The following is a 16,601-nucleotide window of genomic DNA, read 5'->3' as shown; positions in this document are numbered from 1 at the left end:
AACCTTTGACCTTCGTGCATTTCCAAGCCTCCCCAGCTTGCCTCTTGCTGCTACACCTGCCCAGAAAATTCTTTAGCATCCTGCAACACCCAGCTCATCTATTTTATCCAGGAAGTTCCCCAAACTGTCTTTCCCTGGGCTTCCGTGATGCTTTATTTCTGTGTCATGGTCAGGGGGTGGTTCTCTGATATTTAACAATGGGAAAACTGTTAATACCAATAAATTGGATTGGATGCTGGTGGCAGTGCTGGGATCTGGGATGCTGGAGGGTCCTGGGGAGGGGAAGGGACATTGGAGCTGTGCTCATGCTACACCACTGAGACATTGCTTCCGGCTTTCCCAGTTTTACCTGCATACTACCTGTGACCACTTGCACACCTGGTGGCTCACATAGCTGGGGAGGTGCCTGAGCGTTGATGCTAGAGGTATAGGGAGTGGAATCCATATGAATCTTCAGGATGTGGTTCTTCCAAAGACCAGCTCACTCACCCAAGTAAAATTCCTCCCCAAGCCCAATCTAGCTCAGTGTGAGGCTTAGATACATGACCAGCTGGAGGTTGACATGCAGAGAGTCTTAATCACTGGACCACCAGGGAAGCCCTGAGACTCTTTTTTGTTTTTTTTTTAACCATACCAATAGCTGCAATTAAAAAAAATTGAAGTTGATTTATAATGTTGTGTTTCAGGTACACAGCAAAGTGATTTAACTTTACATATATGTACATGTATATATGTATTCTTTTTAAAGTTCTTTTCCATTTTTGATTATTAAAGATACTGAATATCTTTAATATCTTCAGTTCCCTGTGCTATAGGTCCTTGTTATTTATTTTCTATATAGCGGTGCATGCGTGCTCAGTCTCTGAGTCACATCTGACTCTTTTAGACCCCATGGACTGTAACCCGCCAGGTTCCTCTGTTCATGGGATTTTCCCGGCAAGACTACTGGATTGGATTGCCATTTCCTCCTCCAGGGGATCTTCTCCACACAGGGATCAAACCTGTCTCCTGTGGCTCCTGCATTGGCAGGAGAATTCTTTACTACTGAGCCATGTGGGAAACCCATATATAGTGGTGTGTATCTGTTAATTCCAAACTTCTAATTTATCCCTCCCCACCCATTCCCCTTTAGTAACCATAAGTTTGTTTTCTATGTGACTTAGAGATTCATTTTGCCTCTCAACTTCCACCACTGAGAATAATTATTATTTATGTACTGAACTTGTACATACTGTATTCTTACATATTTATGGATTGTATTTATTATATTTTTCAATGCTCCATCACTCCTGTGTTTTCTCCTTACAAAGTAAGAGAGAGCAGGGCAAGGACTAGAGTGGGGAGTCAGAGAAAACTCCACCATGGATGCAGAATTTAGGGGTGCCCCAAACTGAAGTCATCAAGATAATGTTTTCATGCGATGTATTGAAAATAAAAATTAATGGTACAGCAGAAACCAACACAATATTGTAAAGCAATTATCCTCCAATTTAAAAAGTAAATTAAAAAAATTAAAAAATTAATGCAAGTGATTCCAAATTGAGCAAAGTACCAGTACTTTAAATAAAGACAGCATCACAGAGATCCTTGTCAGGCCTTCTTCACTTGCAGTGGAAATACCCTACCTGGGCCCTGAGAACCTGCAGTATTATGTGGGGAGGTTCTTGGACGCTTCTTCCAACCCCACCTCCAGGAAGACAACGACGCTGGCTCTACTTCTTACCAGCCTTCACAGGACAAACACGTCTCTGATATGCTGGGTGCCACACCTCCATTTCCCAGCAGCAGGCTCGGTAGATGCGCTGTTAGATCAATAGTCACAATTACTGAAGGCCTCAGCAGAGGCTGTATTTTTTTTCTCTCCCTCTCTGCATCTCTCTCTTCCTGTTTTTTAAAGGTTGTTACTGTGACATTAAGTGATGTATAGAAAAGAATTGACTTCCTATTTCTGAGCCAGACCAAGTTTCATCTCTGCATGTGTCTCCTCCAGGTTGTTCAAAATGGTGCTTTTCTCAGTTAAGCCCAGTGTTGACTCAAAGGCCAAGCCACAGGAGGTCATCCTCTTTTACTTTATTTTCTAATACACAAAGAGGGTGCCTCTGCCCTCGGAGATGCTGCCTGTAGAGTGGGCACCATTTCAGCAAAGAGGGTAGGAGGCAGGCTGGGCCAGCGCCTCTCTGCTCTGAGTTCTTTTCTGGGGCCACGGATGTCTCCCCAGCTTCAGGCCAGGTCATTCGTGTTTGAGTTGGAGCACCACTGGCCGCAGGTACCTCTCTCTCCATCAAGGTATGTAACATACTTCACGAGGTAAGCCTATAGATAATGCTAGTTTTTTAAAAAACAAACTCTTTTTTTTTCCTCACCCTGTACTCTTAATGATGTATTTATCTTCAAGCATACAGTTAAAAAGAAAATGCTGCATAAAACTGGGCTTGACCCAGTTCAGTAATTGTCCTGTGTGCTTACCATCACTGTTCTTTTTGTCAAAATATTTACTGCAAATCATAATGGCTGTCAGAAACCGAGTCTGCAATCCGTGTTCTCCTGAACATAGAAAAACCTATAAGGAAATTTGTTGCTGTTGCTTGGTAAGCAGTTCTTTTTTTTTTTTTTTTTTGATGGATCTAATTAAACTGAAGGTGTGAATTGGTTAGGAACATTAGTTCTATTAGCCCAAGAGTCAGAAAAAAAAACATACAGTATAATCTAAATATCAAGGTATTTGAGAGTCATACTATTTATAGCAGCTCTACTGAGCAACCACCCAAGGGGAGCATTTTTCAGTGAGATTTACAAGGGACCCTGGACCTGGGACCATGTATTTATACATATATTTGGGTTCCCAGCGTCCAAAATAGCTAAGAGCTGGAGGGTCTGTCAGATAAGCCCTGGAGCCCATGTCCTGAGAGGTGGCATGCCTCTCTGCTCCCGTCGCAAATCTTCCTGTAAGAACGAGAGCCAAGATGTTATCTGCCGGAATGCAAGGGGAGACAGGATGCAACTTAGAAAAACGATAACATCGGGAGACTGGGAAAAGCAGAATCGACGTCAGGGCCAATTTAAAATAATGTGCCTTTTAACTAATTCTGGTACCCAACTAAGGGCAAGCTTTTAGGATCACAAGACTGATACCCATCAGAGCAAGCGTTTGGGTTCTGCACAGGCTTGGGGACTGTGGGAAGATTCAGAGAAGCCAAGAGATGAAGGTTTGCTCCCTCGGTTTTACTTTGACCAGAAAGACAGGGGAGGGGGAACCCCCCAAAACGTAAATAATCACTGCCTAGTTGCCAAGGGGAAATGAGGCCACCAGGAGAGCCAAGTGGGTACCAGCCAGAGGCCCTTCTCGTGGCAGAAACCACAAGCGTGTATGCAGAGAACCAAGACTGTAGAAGGGGGTGGGGAGGTCTGTGTCAAATTAACACAGAGAAAAACACCCAGTGCAGAGTGCTCACCACCATACACATCTGCCAGTTGTCCGATCCTCTGAACAAGTGGGCATAAGCCCTGACCTTCAGAGAAGGAAAACATGGCAAGGAGAGTCGAGGCAACTTTTTCAAAGCCATAAGAGGTTGGGAATTCCCTGGCGGACCAGTGGCTCGGACTCGTCACTTTCACGGCAGTGGCCCAGGTTCAATCCCTGGTTGGGGAACTAAGATCCCACAGGCCGTGTGGCATGGCCAATGATGCCTTGTATGTGCATGCATGTGTGCTCCGTCATGTCTGACCCTTTGTGACCCCATGGACTGTATCTGCCAGGCTCCTCTGTCCATGGAATCCTCCAGGCAAGAATACTGGAGTGGGTTGCCATTTCCTCCTCTAGGGGATTTTCCTGACCCAGGGATTGAACCTGAGTCTCCCACACTGGCACATGAATTCTTTACTGCTCAGCCACTGGGGAAGCCAGTGATGCCCTACAGTGCTTTAAAAAATAGTTTACAAAATCATAGAGCTTGAAGGGAGCTGAGTAAAGGGTCAAAGACAGGTATGGTCTTCGAGGTCTGGGAGTTCTGTCCTTCTGGGTGTGGCTGAGCAAAGATGACCAAGTTTCTCTGAATGGTCACAGTCAGGAATCTCTACAGAGTCTGTCAGGGTAGCCTTTCCTCTGCTCTGACTTGCAATGAAGTGAGAAGTCTCTGAGGGTCTTCACTGATATCATATTATCATTATAATCATTTGCACTCATATAATGGGGGAGCCTTGCCATTTATGGCAGTGATGTAAAAATGTCCTCTGAATATAAGGGCACCTGAGGACAAGTGAATTGACCTAGAGAAAATGATGCAGAGGAAAATGATATGCACCAAGTCAGTGTTTCTCCAAGGGCAGCCTTATGGCACCCAGGCCGAGGGATATGGTTTTAGGTCTCTAGATGCTGCAGTAAATAACATGGGCTCACATGCTATGAAGGTCACTTCCTGTTTCAGTGCTCTTTCTTTCTGTTTATTTACTATTTATTATTTTTATAAATTAGGCTTTTTGTTTTGAGATAATTGTAGGTTCCCATGCAGTTCCCATGCAGGGCTTCCCTGGCAGCTCAGATAGTAAAGAATCTGCCTGCACTGCAAGAGATCTGTGTTTGATCCCTGGGTCATGAAGATCCCCTGGAGAAGGGAATGGCAACCCACTCCAGTATTCTTGCCTGGAGAATTCCATGGACAGGGGAGCCTGGCGGGCTACAGTCCATGGGGTTCCAAAGAGTTGGACATAACTGAGCAACTAACACTTTCACTTTCTTTATTTCATGCTGTTGTAAGAAATAATCCAGAGAGATCCCATGTACCTTTTAGCTAGTTTCCCTACATGGTAACATCTTTCAAATCACAACCTGCATGTTGATTTAGTCAAGATACAGCCTGTTTCATCACCACAGGGATATCTCGTGGCCACACCCACTTCCCCCTCTCAACTCCTGGTAACCTTTCATCTGTTTTCCAGCTCCATAATCTGTCATTTCAAGACTATTATACAAGTGAAAAAAAAAAAAAGAACTTCCATAAGAGGTAGCCATTCTACTCCTGGGTATATATTGAGAGAAACAAAAACATTAATTCTAGAAGATTGATGTACCCCAACTTTCATAGCAGCATTTTTTTTTTACAATTGCCAAGGTATGGAAGCAACCTAAGTGTCCACCAAGAGATGAATAAATAAAGAAAATGTGGTATATACACACAATGGAATATTAGTCATAAAAGAAGGAAATGATGCCATTTGCAGTAACATGGATGGACTTAGAGATGATCATAAACCATAAAGTGAAGTCAGAGAAAGACAAATTAACTGAAGTCAAAGAAAGACAAATACTGTATAATATCATTTACATGTGGAATCTAAAATACAACAAACCAGTGAATATAACAACAGAAAAGCAGACTCACAGATATAGGGACAAACTAGTGGTTTACCAGTGAGGAAAGGGAAGGGGGACGCGGCAACACACATCTAGGAGATTAAGATGTGCTAACTCTCAGCGGTAAAATAAGCTATGAGGGTATACAGTACAACAAGGAGACTATAACCAATACTTTATAATAATGGAATGGAGTGTAACCTTTAAAAATTGTGAATCACTGTATTATACACCTGTAATTTATATAAGATTATACAGCAACTACACATCCATTTTAAAATGGAAAAAATAAGAATAAAATAGGAAAAAAAAAGAAGAATGTCGTATAAATGAAATTACAGTGTCTGGCCTTGGGGTGTGGCTTTTTTCACACAGCATAATGCTCTGGAGATTCATCAGTATTGTTCCATGTAATAGTTCACTCCTTTTGATTGCTGAGTAATAAGGACATGGCTGGACCACAGCTAATTTAAATGTTCATCTGTTGAAGGACATCAGGGCTGAGTTCAATTATCAGCTATTTACACATAAAGCTGCCATGACCATTTGTGCACAGTCTCCTGTGTGGATCTAAGTTTCCATTTCTTTGGAATAAAAGGCCAGGAAGGTAATCCCTGGGTTAAATGGTAGTGGCAGGTTAATTTTTTTTTTCAAGACGCTGCCGAAGTTGTGTCCAGAATGGCCTTATCACTTCGTATTCACATCAGCCATTCATGTCGTATTTCCACATTCTCGCCTGCACTAGGTGTTATCACTGTTTTTCATTTCCGCATCCTGATGGGTGTGCAGTGATATTTCGCTGTGGTTTTCATTTGCATTTCTCTGATGGCCAGTGGTGCTGAACATCTTTTCATGTGCTTGTTTCCATCTGTATATCTTTGGCGCTGTGTCTTTCTTCATGTCTTTTGCTCACTTTTTGATTGGATGGTTGCTGAATTTTTTAAATTTAATTTTTATTGTATATTGGCATATAGTTTGAATTTTTTTTAACTTAAATTTTTTTTTTATGTTAGGTTTTCATTCTCTAGGTTTAATTCCCTGGTCTAATATATGGCTTACAAATACTGTCTCCTGGACTATAGCTGATGTTTTATATCCTCTTCAAAGCAGGGGTTCTCAGAGAGGAGATATTCTTAATTTTGATGGGATTCAATTTATACATTTTCCCTCTATGGCTCATGCTCTTGGTGTCAAGTCTGAAAACTCTTTCCTATGCCCTGGATCCTAAAGAGTTTTCTCTTGTTTTTTTTATTCTAGAGTTTATAGTTTTATAGTTTCCATTTAAGCTTGGTTCACATTTAGAGTTAATGTTAATATAAGTAAGGTCTGAGGTGTAGTTGAGGTTATTTTTTATCTCTGGATGTCGGTTACTCCAGCACTGTTTATTGCAAAGATCACCCTCCCCTCACCAAATTGCTTGAACTTATGTTAAAAATCTGCTGGGCCTACTTGTGCAAGTCTATTTCTGTTTTTGTTTTTGTTTTTAAATTCTGTTCAATTTGATCTATGTGTCTGTGCCTCTACCAGTATGGCACTGTCTTCTTTACTGTAGTGCTGTAATAAGTTTTAAAATTTATTGAAAATTTAAACTGATTCCTCCCATTTTATTATCCTTCTTCCAAAACTGAGTTACCCTAGTTCCTCTACCTTTCTCAATAAATTTTCAAATAATCTTGTTTATGCCCACAAAAAAAAGCTTATGGGGATTTTGATAGGAATTGAAGTAAGTCTCTCTATCACTCTGGGGAAATCTGACATCTTTACACCTCTGCTACGGCTAGTCTTCCAAACCATGAACACAATCTATCTCTTTATTTCTTTAGATTTTCTTTGAGTTTTTCATCAGTGTTTTGTAGTGTTCAGCATATAGGTCCTGGTTATGCTTTGTTCATTTTACATCTAAGTGTTTCAGTTTTTTGAGTGCTTGTAAATGGCATTGCATTTTAAATTTAGGTTTCCGATTGTTCATTGCTAGTATACAGAAGTGGGATTGATTTTTGGGTGTTGATCTTGTAGACCATGACTTTGCTGAACTTGTTAGTTCTAGAAAGCTTTTTTCCTTTTCTCTCTCTTTTTTTCTGATTTCTTGGGATTTTCTACATAGATGATCGTGTCATCTGCAAATATAGAAAGTTTCATTTCCTCCTTTCTTGTCTCTGTATCTTTTATTGTCTTTCTTGCTGTGTGGCACTGGCCAGAATTTCTACATCTCTGTTACATAAAAGTGCTGAGTGATCTGTGTATAATCCTGTTTCTGATGTTTAGGAGGAAGTATTCAGTTTTCCATCATTAAGGATAACATCTTTAGATGCACTTCATCAAGCTGAGACGCTTTCCCTCTATTTATATTTTCTGAGAAAGTTTATCATGAATAGGTGCTGACTCTTGTCAAAAGCTTTTTCTCCAGCAATTGATATACATGTGATTTCCCCCCTTCTTTCCTCTGTAAATATGATAGATTACACAGATGCAGGCCTGGGGCCCTGGGTCGTGGGGTGTGTAATTCTTTCTACATTGCAGAATCTAGTTGCTGATATTTTATGAAGGATTTTACATCTACATTCATGAAGGGATAGTGCTCTGTAGGTTTTGTTTTGCTTTGCTTTTGGACTATCTTTGTCTGATTTTGGTGTCAGGGTAATACCTAGCTTCATGAAATTAATGGGGAAATGCCCCCTCCTCTTTTGTTTCCTGAAAGAAGTTGTACAGAATTTGTATTAATTTTTATGTAAATTCTAGGTAGAATTCTTCAGCAATACTATCAGGATCTTAAGACTTCTCCTTGGGCTGTTTTAAAATTACAAATTTGGGGGACTTCTCTGGCGGTCCAGTGGTTAAGACTTTGCCTTCTAATGCAGGGGGTGTGGGTTTGATCCCTGGTTGGGGAGCTAACATCCCACATGCCTTGCATCCAAAAATCCAAAACAAAGAACAGAAGAAATACTGTAATAAATTCAATGAAGATTTTAAAATATAATAAAATTACAAATTTGGTCTGCTTAATAAATACAATGCTAATCAAATTATCTGTTTTATATTTGGTGAATTTTTGCTAACTTGTGCCTTTCGAGGAATTGATCCATCTCATTCACGTTATCACATGCATGTGGATGGAGTTATTCATGGTAACCCTTGTGCTGTCCTTTGGATACTGCAAGTCTGTCATGATATTCTGTTTCATTCCTGATGTTAGGAATTTGTGTCTTCTGTCCTTTTTCCTTTCTAAATCTTTGTAGAGATTCTAAGTAGGATTTATTTATTTAATTTTTTAAAAATTTATTTTATTGAAGTATAGTTGATTTACAATGCTGTGTTAATTTCTGCTGTATAGCAAAGTGATTCAGTTATACATATATACATTTATTTTCAAGTTATTGTCCATTATGGTTTATTACAGGATATTGAATATAGTACTTTGTGCTATATAGTAGGATCTGGTTTTTATCCATTCTATATGTAATAATTTTCATAAAGATCAATTTATTGATATTATTAAAGAACAAGCTTTATTTTTCATTGACTTGATTAGTTTTCTGTTGTAGTTTAGTCATTTTGTTTCCTTTTCTTCATTATTTCCTTCCTTCTGCTTATTTTGGGTTTCCTTTACTAGGTTATGGGTGTAGGAGCTTGGTTATTGATTTGAGATTCTGTCTTTTCTTGAATAAGCATTTAACACTATAAATGGCCTCTCAGCACAGCCTTAGCTGTGTCCCATAAATTCTGAGATGTTATATTTCCAGCTTCATTCATTCGCTGTGTTTTGGGCTTCCCTTGACACCTCCTTTTTGACTTGTGGGTTATTTAGTAGTTTGTGTTTTAGTTTCCAAGTGTTTGGAGATTTTCCTGTTGTTGTTCAGTTGCTGAGTGTGTCCAACTCCTTGCAGTCCCAGGCGCTGCAGCACATTAGGCTTCCGGGTCCTTCACTATCAGAGTTTGCTCAAATTCATGTCCACTGAGTTGGTCATACTATCTAACTATCTCATCCCCTGGCACCCTCTTCTACTTTTACTTTGAACCTTTCCCAACATCAGGGTCTTTTCCAATGAGTTGGCTCTTCGCATTAGGTGGGCAAAGTATGGGAGCTTCAGCTTCAGCATCAGTTCTTCCAATGAATATTCAGGGTTGATTTCCTTTAGAATTGACTGGTTTGATCTCCTTGCAGTCCAAGGGACTCTCAAGGGTCTTCTCCAGCACCACAATTCGAAGGCATCCATTTTTCGGTGCTCAGCCTTCTTTATGGTCTGACTCTCACATCTGTACATGACTACTGGAAAAACCATAGCTTTGACTATAGAGTAATAGTACAGGGTTCTTTCTGAAGGGCACTTAGGCTTCCCTTCAATCAGAGGCCTCTGGCTCTGTGAACTGACTAAGGTCTGAAGAGCGGACGAAGGGGCATGATTCTCTCTGGTGACTCAAGTCAGGTTACTAGTGACCACACAACCACACATAGAGTTTCTTGTTATCCAGACCAAGCCATATCCTAGGGGCTGACCTCCTAGTTTACCCCTAGTGGCGCCCTGGTCAGTCAGCTACCACGGAAGATCTCTAGGACCCAAGGAACTCTGACTCCTGGCCCCTCCCCACGGCCCTGGCTGAATACGCCCACTTTCTCATGGACAGTTAAGTGCTCCCGCGTGGCCTCTGCTCTCCTGGGATTCCCAGTGAAATCGGGGAGCCCATCTCAAGGCTGACACCCCCTAGACATACCTGACCTCAAAAGAGAGCAACCACAGAGGTTTTCAGGGATGTGAGTGCAATGCCCTAGAGAGGAGAGGGCCTTTGGGTCTTCTAGAAAATTGTGGTTGGGGAGTGGGTAGGTAGGTCTGAACGTGGCACACGGTATACCCAGGCCAGCCTTCTTAGTTACCTGAGCTGCTGAATTCTTGCCTCCACATCAGACCACAGGAGTTCTGGCATCTCAGTCTCATGAAATCTAGGTCACCACTAGATTTCTAGTGGTGGGTCCAGGTTTCTGTTAACCAACCAAGGAAGCTGCAAAACCACAGCCAGCCATTCAATGAATACATTAAGTTGAGAACTTCTAATAAGCACCCCATCAATGAACGTGGCCCAATCACTGATGTTCTTTGTACCCCTTCTGTTATAACACTCTTAGGATCCACTCCCACACATGGATTCTCAGGTTTCTGCTGATATGTGTTATCAAGGATCTACAGCTATTTTGGTATATAAGCTATTTCCTCCTGGATAAAGCTCAGAGGCATCATGGGCTCAATGGACATGAGTCTGAGCAAACTCTGGGAGATAGTGAAGGACAGGGAATCCAGTGTGCTGCAGTCCATGGGGTCACAGAGAGTTGGACAAGTCTTACAACAATAATATACAATAAAAAACAATAAGATAACAATAAACAACAATAACTTAGCCTGTACCTGCTCCCTGAGTCATGCTGACATGCAGCTCTAGTTACTGACAAAAGGGTGGGGGGCTGTGGTGGGCTCTGAGAAGAGAGAACATCCCCATTCGAGGCGTCTATTAATGCCTCAAGGGAGCATACCATGGGGTTTTCAAGCTGAGGAAGACTGGTCTTCTTGGACCTTGGAGGAAAAGCTACTGCTACTGGTCAGAGAGGTTCAGAGTGACTTGGAGTCAATATTGTCAGTTTCTCCAGGTCCAGTCAGATGGCCTTATTCCAAGTTTCAGGATCTCATTCTTACCTGATTACTGACCTAATTTTCACCCTAGACACTTGGTGAGACTGTGAATCCAACTGCCATTTAAATGCACAACTTGCACCATTAAATTTTGTGTTTGATCTTCTGTCATGTCAGCCCTGAAATAAATTCTTTCAGGGCTGTTGTGGAAGCTGTCTGAGTCTCAGATCAGGACTTGAGGTGGGAGTTAATAGACCTGGGTTTATAGTTTTCTAAGTGCTCAATGGCAGTCAGAAAAGTCCATCTCATACCATGTTCCTGATTGTCATCATCACTGATGTGTGGCTGGTATTCCCAAGGCACGTGCCCCCATTGGCACTTTATCATGAGCAACCAAGGGTAATAGCTTGATTAACTGTGATGACACTGCTTGTCATGGGTTGCAAGCATCCCGTTTCTCATAGGCAAGGATCTAACATCACACTTAAGTTCAAGGGCATGATCCCATCTTTAGGGATCTGTCCCTTGGGGCCCCTTCCAGTACTGATTCTGTAGTATGTGTATCTAATCAGAAGATAGACATCACATAGTTGGTTACACTGGGGAAGTTTAGGATAAGGATGATTAACTAAAATAAAAGAGTAACTATAAGACATAAGAGGGCTTCCCAGGTGGTGCTAGTGGTTAAGAACCTGCCTTGTCAGTGCAGGAGACATAAGAGAGGTGGGTTTGATCCCTGGGTCAGGAAGATGCCCTGGAGGAGGGCATGGCAACCCACTCCAGTATTCTTGCCTGGTGATACCCATGGACAGAAGAGCCTGGAGGGCTACAGTCCACAGGGTTGCAAAGAGTCAGACACAGCTGAAGTGACTTAGCATGCACGTATGCACAAGACTTAAGAACATTGTTTATAGTCCCTAGGATTGTGAGAGATTGTCCACTAAAGGGCAGATTTTGGATGGAGTTCAGACTTCATTGAAGAAGTTGTGACTTAGTCACCCAACAGCAGAGATGTTGGCTAGTTTAGCCCGACTGGAGCTGGTCTGGAATTGCTGAGCACATAATAGGTAACCCTCTGGAGTGTGGGTAGGAAGCAGGCAATGACAAAAGAGATGAGGGTGTGCATTGGGAATATGGACGCTAGTGGGGACAGAGGCAGTCAGAGTTCATGGGCTGTGTGGAGGGAAGTCAGGCTTGCAGAGGGACTGGCCACTGGCCACACTGTGTGTGGACCCCTGGCCACAGACAGCTGTGCTTTGCCTGCATGGGTACCCAGTTTCACTGTCAGGAAGGCTGCAGCCACATCCTCTCCAGCCCGAGCTTCTATGGTTGCAGAGAGATGGCATCTGTGGCCTGTGGTTCAGGCAGGCTCTGTCGGATATCCTCGTATTGATTATGTGGTTGCTGTTAGTATCGCGTTATAGATTCATAACTCATCATAGTCTATTAATGTCACTGCTTTACCAGCTGAAGTGAAATGTAGAAACTACCTCCTCTACCTTCTCCCACCTATAATTGTCTTAAATATTTCTTCTAAATACATTAGTGTTTTCTGTTTCAGACATCATTTGGAAAATTCAAATGGAAATATTGAATTTATCTATATTTTTTCTCTTTCCAGTGTTCTTTCTCCTTCTTGAAGTTCCAAGTGTCCTTGTTTTAGTAGTAGTAATATTATTTTTACAAGAATGGATCACACCATTAATTTATGATGACTTCTTATTTTATGCTATTTTATTTGAAAATTTGTTTGCCACACCACATGCCTTGTGGGATCTTTGTTCCCTGACCAGGTATTGAACTTGGCAGTGAGAGTGTGGAGTCCTTACCACTGTATCACTAGGGAACTCCCCCTCCCTTTATTATTTCCTTTCTATGTAGAGAACTTCCTTTAGCCATTCGTGCTGATGATAAATTCTCTGTGTTTTATTTGAGAATGCCTTCATTTCCCCTTCCTTCTAGAAGGGTCTTTTTGCTGGATATAGAATTTGTGGTTGACAGTTCTTTTCTTTAGGCCCTTGAAAAATGTTGTGCTACTTCCTTCTGACCTTAAGTTTCAGACGGGCTGAAATGCCAGACGGGCTGGCATTAGGATTTGTTTTTCCCCATAGGAAAGTTGTCATTTCTCTTTTACAGCTTTGAGGAAATTTTTCTTTATCTTAAGATTTCAGCAGTTTGGCTGTGATGTGTTTTGGTGAGGATTTCTTTGGTTTATCCTGTTTGAGATTCACTAGTGTCCTGATTCCATGGGTTTATACGTCTTTTGTAAAACTGAAGTTTTCAGCCGTATTTCGATGAGTATTGTTTTTCTCCCAGTCCTCTTTCTCGTCTCCTTCCAGAACTCAGATGATATGAACGTTATAGCTTTTGTTAATCTGATAGGTCCCTGAGGCTCTGTTCATTTTTTATTTTTCAGCCTATTTTCTCTCTGTTGTTCAGACTGGGAAACCTCTATCGTTCTATCTTCAAGTTCACAGCTTCTTTTTTTCCCTCCCTTCTGTTCTGTTGTTGAGCGCACCCACTGAATTTTAAAATTTGGGGTTATAGTATTTTTCAGTTCTAAAATGTCCATTTGGTTGTCCTTTTACTTTTGATTTCCTTCCTGAGACTGTTTTTATTTGTTTCAATGCTATTTGTAAGTATTCATGGAGACATTTTTTCATGATGGGCCCTCTAAAATCTTTGTCAGATAATTCCAACACCTCTTGCATCTTGGTTTTGGCATTTATGAATTATCTTTCATTACTCAGTTTGACATCTCCCTGATATGAAAAGTGATTTTGATTGAAATTTAGTCACTTGGGTACTACATTATGAGAGTCCTTCTGTTTTTACTGGCTTCCTTTGATGCTGCTCTGGAGAAGGAAATGGCAACCCACTCCAGTGTTCTTGCCTAGAGAATCCCAGGAACAGAGGAGCCTGGTGGGCTGCCGTCTTTGGGGTCGCACAGAGTCAGACACAACTGAAGCGACTTAGCAGCAGCAGCAGTTTGATGATGCTCAGAAGGGGGAGAAAATGGAGAGAAGTACAGATTGCCCACTTGGTTTCTGTTGACCCCAAGGATGAGCTCCTCATTACTGCTTCATGGGGTGGTCATTCTGGCTCCCCACTCAGTTATCATGGGTGTCTCCCTGGAAAATTGGATGCCATGTTTTGGCTCCTCACATGGCTTCCACTGACCCCATGGGTATGAATGGCCTTATTGCTACTGAGTGGTGGTGAACATGCTGGTTCTCTTTTGGGTAATGGTATAGTCCTCCTTTGTTTTCACCTCCAGTTATTATAAGCATTTATTTGTTGGTTGTTTTTGTTTTAACTGATAGCAGACGTGGCATGATGACCTATGCCTCATACATCTTGGCCAGTGACAATAAATGTCTTTTCACATGTCTTTAAAAACTTAATTGCTTTGATTTTTAATTTTAAAAATTAATAGATAATTTTAAAAGAGTGGTTTAGATTTATAAATGGGCTTCCTTGGTGGCTCAATGGTAAAGAATCCACCTGAAATGCAGGAGCTGTAAGAGACACAGGTTCAATCCCTGGGTTGGGAAGGAAATGGCAACCCATCCAGTGGGTTCTTGCCTGGAAAATTCCATGGACAGGGGAGCCTGGTGGGCTACAGTCCATGGGATCACAGAGAGTCGAACATGAGCACACATGCACCCATAATGACATGTACCCAGTGCTACAGTATTATGCCGGACAGTTTTATTACCCTCAAAATCTTCTGTGCCCCATGTATTCATCCCTTCCTCCCCCCCATCCCCTGGAAACCACAGATCTTCTTACTGTTTTCATAACTTTGCCTTTTCCAGAATTTTATATAGTTGGGATCATACAGTCCAACTATATAGCCTTTTCAGATCGGCTTCTTTTGATTAAAAATATTCATTTATGTGTCTTCATGTTTTTTCATGATTTGATAGCTCCAGTCTTTTGTCATTAAAATTAAATTTTAATTAAAATAATTTCTTTTTAATGTTGAATAACATTCCACTGTCTGGATGCACCATGATTGACTTATTCACCCACCTACTGAAGGGCATCCTGGTTGCTTCTAAGATTTAGAATATTATGGCTTATTTAGAATATTTAGAAAATTATGAATAGAATCAATTGTTGCTTTAAACATGTTTGCAGGCTTTTGAATGAAAATAAGCTTTTGGCTAATTGGGTAATGATACAGTGAAGAAAGTGAAAGTGTCAGTCACTCGGTTGCATTCAACTCTGTTACCCGTGGATTGTAGTCCGACAGACTCCTCTGTCCATGGGATTTCCCAGACAAGCACACTGGAGTGTGTAGCCATTCCCTTTTTCAGGGGATCCTTTCAACCCAGGGATCCAACCTGGGTCTCCCACATTGCAGGCAGATTCTTTACTATCATAGCCACCAGGGAAGCCCAGTGATATAGCATCACCTTTCTTTTTACTTTTTAGAAGTTGTAAAATATGCATAACAAAAAACTGATTATCTCAACCATTTTAAAGTGCAGTTCTGTGCTGCTGAGTACATTCACATTCTTATGCACATAGTTCCCTGTTAAAGTAATGCTAGCCCAGGTGCCCAGGGATTGGGGGAAGCAAGTGGTTACCCCACACAGCACAGCAGGTGACAGGCATGCAAGATGGACTGACGTTTGGGAAACTTGCAACTAGAATGACAGTCTTGGTACCCACGTTCTTTCTGGAAGTTCCATCTGCTGAAAGTTCCATCTTCATAGTCTTGTCTCTCAGGCCCAGAAGGTGAGTTTTTAAAACCTATTTGCAGCATGCCCACTTTGTCTTTTTGCCCAGGCCCCCTTGTGGGTTGCTCTGAAGAAAGGGGCCTTTGGAAATAGTCACTTTCCTCAGGTTCCTCCCACCTTTCTGTTCATCTCCCCATGGGGCCACACACAAGCTTAGAGGAACATAGCTTCGGTGAGTGGGAAGCCCACACGTGACAGATGGAGGAAGCGAGGAGTCCGAGAAGCTCTCTGCAGGGTGGACCCTCAGGAGGGCGACAGGGCGGGGGCAGCGCTTGGCAGTGGGTCTAGCTGAGCAGGTGGTCCTCCTAGAGCCTTCCTGGGGCACCTGCTTGATGGCAATAGGATGGCTTCCCACCCCCTTGGTTCAGAGTGAGAATCATCAGCGCAGCCCTTTGTGGTTTTCCTGGGAAAAGTGCCATGTTCCCCCTCCCCAACCTCCGGAAGGTGCTGGTGGGCTTGCTACCTTCCTGGCAGCGATCAGCTGCTACTAAAAGGTGTCAATTTTGCTGTGATCACGCAACAGGCTGCAGAGAGCAAAATAATCATCGTGGCAGGTGTGTCAGAGATGTAGCGCTCTTTTTCTGGAATTTCTATTTTGAAGCCCCACTCCTCCCACCTCAAGGCAGTCAGTTCTGGACTTCTTTTCTCTCTCCCCTGATGATGGGCTTATTTCAGGAGACAGGTGGTGCTCAGCCCCTAGCTCCGCTCACAAGCCAGCCCCACCTCGCTGAGTCACCCCTTCTCCTGCATTGCCCTGGGTCTGACCCACTTTCCGGGTCACTCCCAACCCCCTCTTGGGTACTATGGGAGTCGTCCTGGGCTGTAGCCCTCTGGGCTGTAGGGTTCTGGGCATGGAACCTTGGGGGCTTCTTCCATCCCTCCCAC

General features: G+C 42.2%; 1 protein-coding gene across 1 annotated transcript in view; it reads left to right on the top strand.

Annotated features, from left to right (window-relative positions):
• Positions 1 to 1,968: 1,968 nt before the first annotated feature.
• ZNF831 (zinc finger protein 831) overlaps positions 1,969 to 16,601 on the top strand; it is a 92,644-nt gene continuing 78,011 nt past the window's right edge. The window contains exon 1 of the mRNA XM_070381475.1: positions 1,969 to 2,286. The gene's annotated coding sequence lies outside the window, so the exon portion shown is untranslated. The remainder of the gene's footprint in view (positions 2,287 to 16,601) is intronic.

The sequence above is a fragment of the Bos mutus genome, chromosome 13 (genome assembly GCF_027580195.1).
Source record: "Bos mutus isolate GX-2022 chromosome 13, NWIPB_WYAK_1.1, whole genome shotgun sequence".
Lineage (NCBI taxonomy): Eukaryota > Metazoa > Chordata > Mammalia > Artiodactyla > Bovidae > Bos > Bos mutus.
This window is presented reverse-complemented; position numbering and strand designations above follow the sequence as displayed.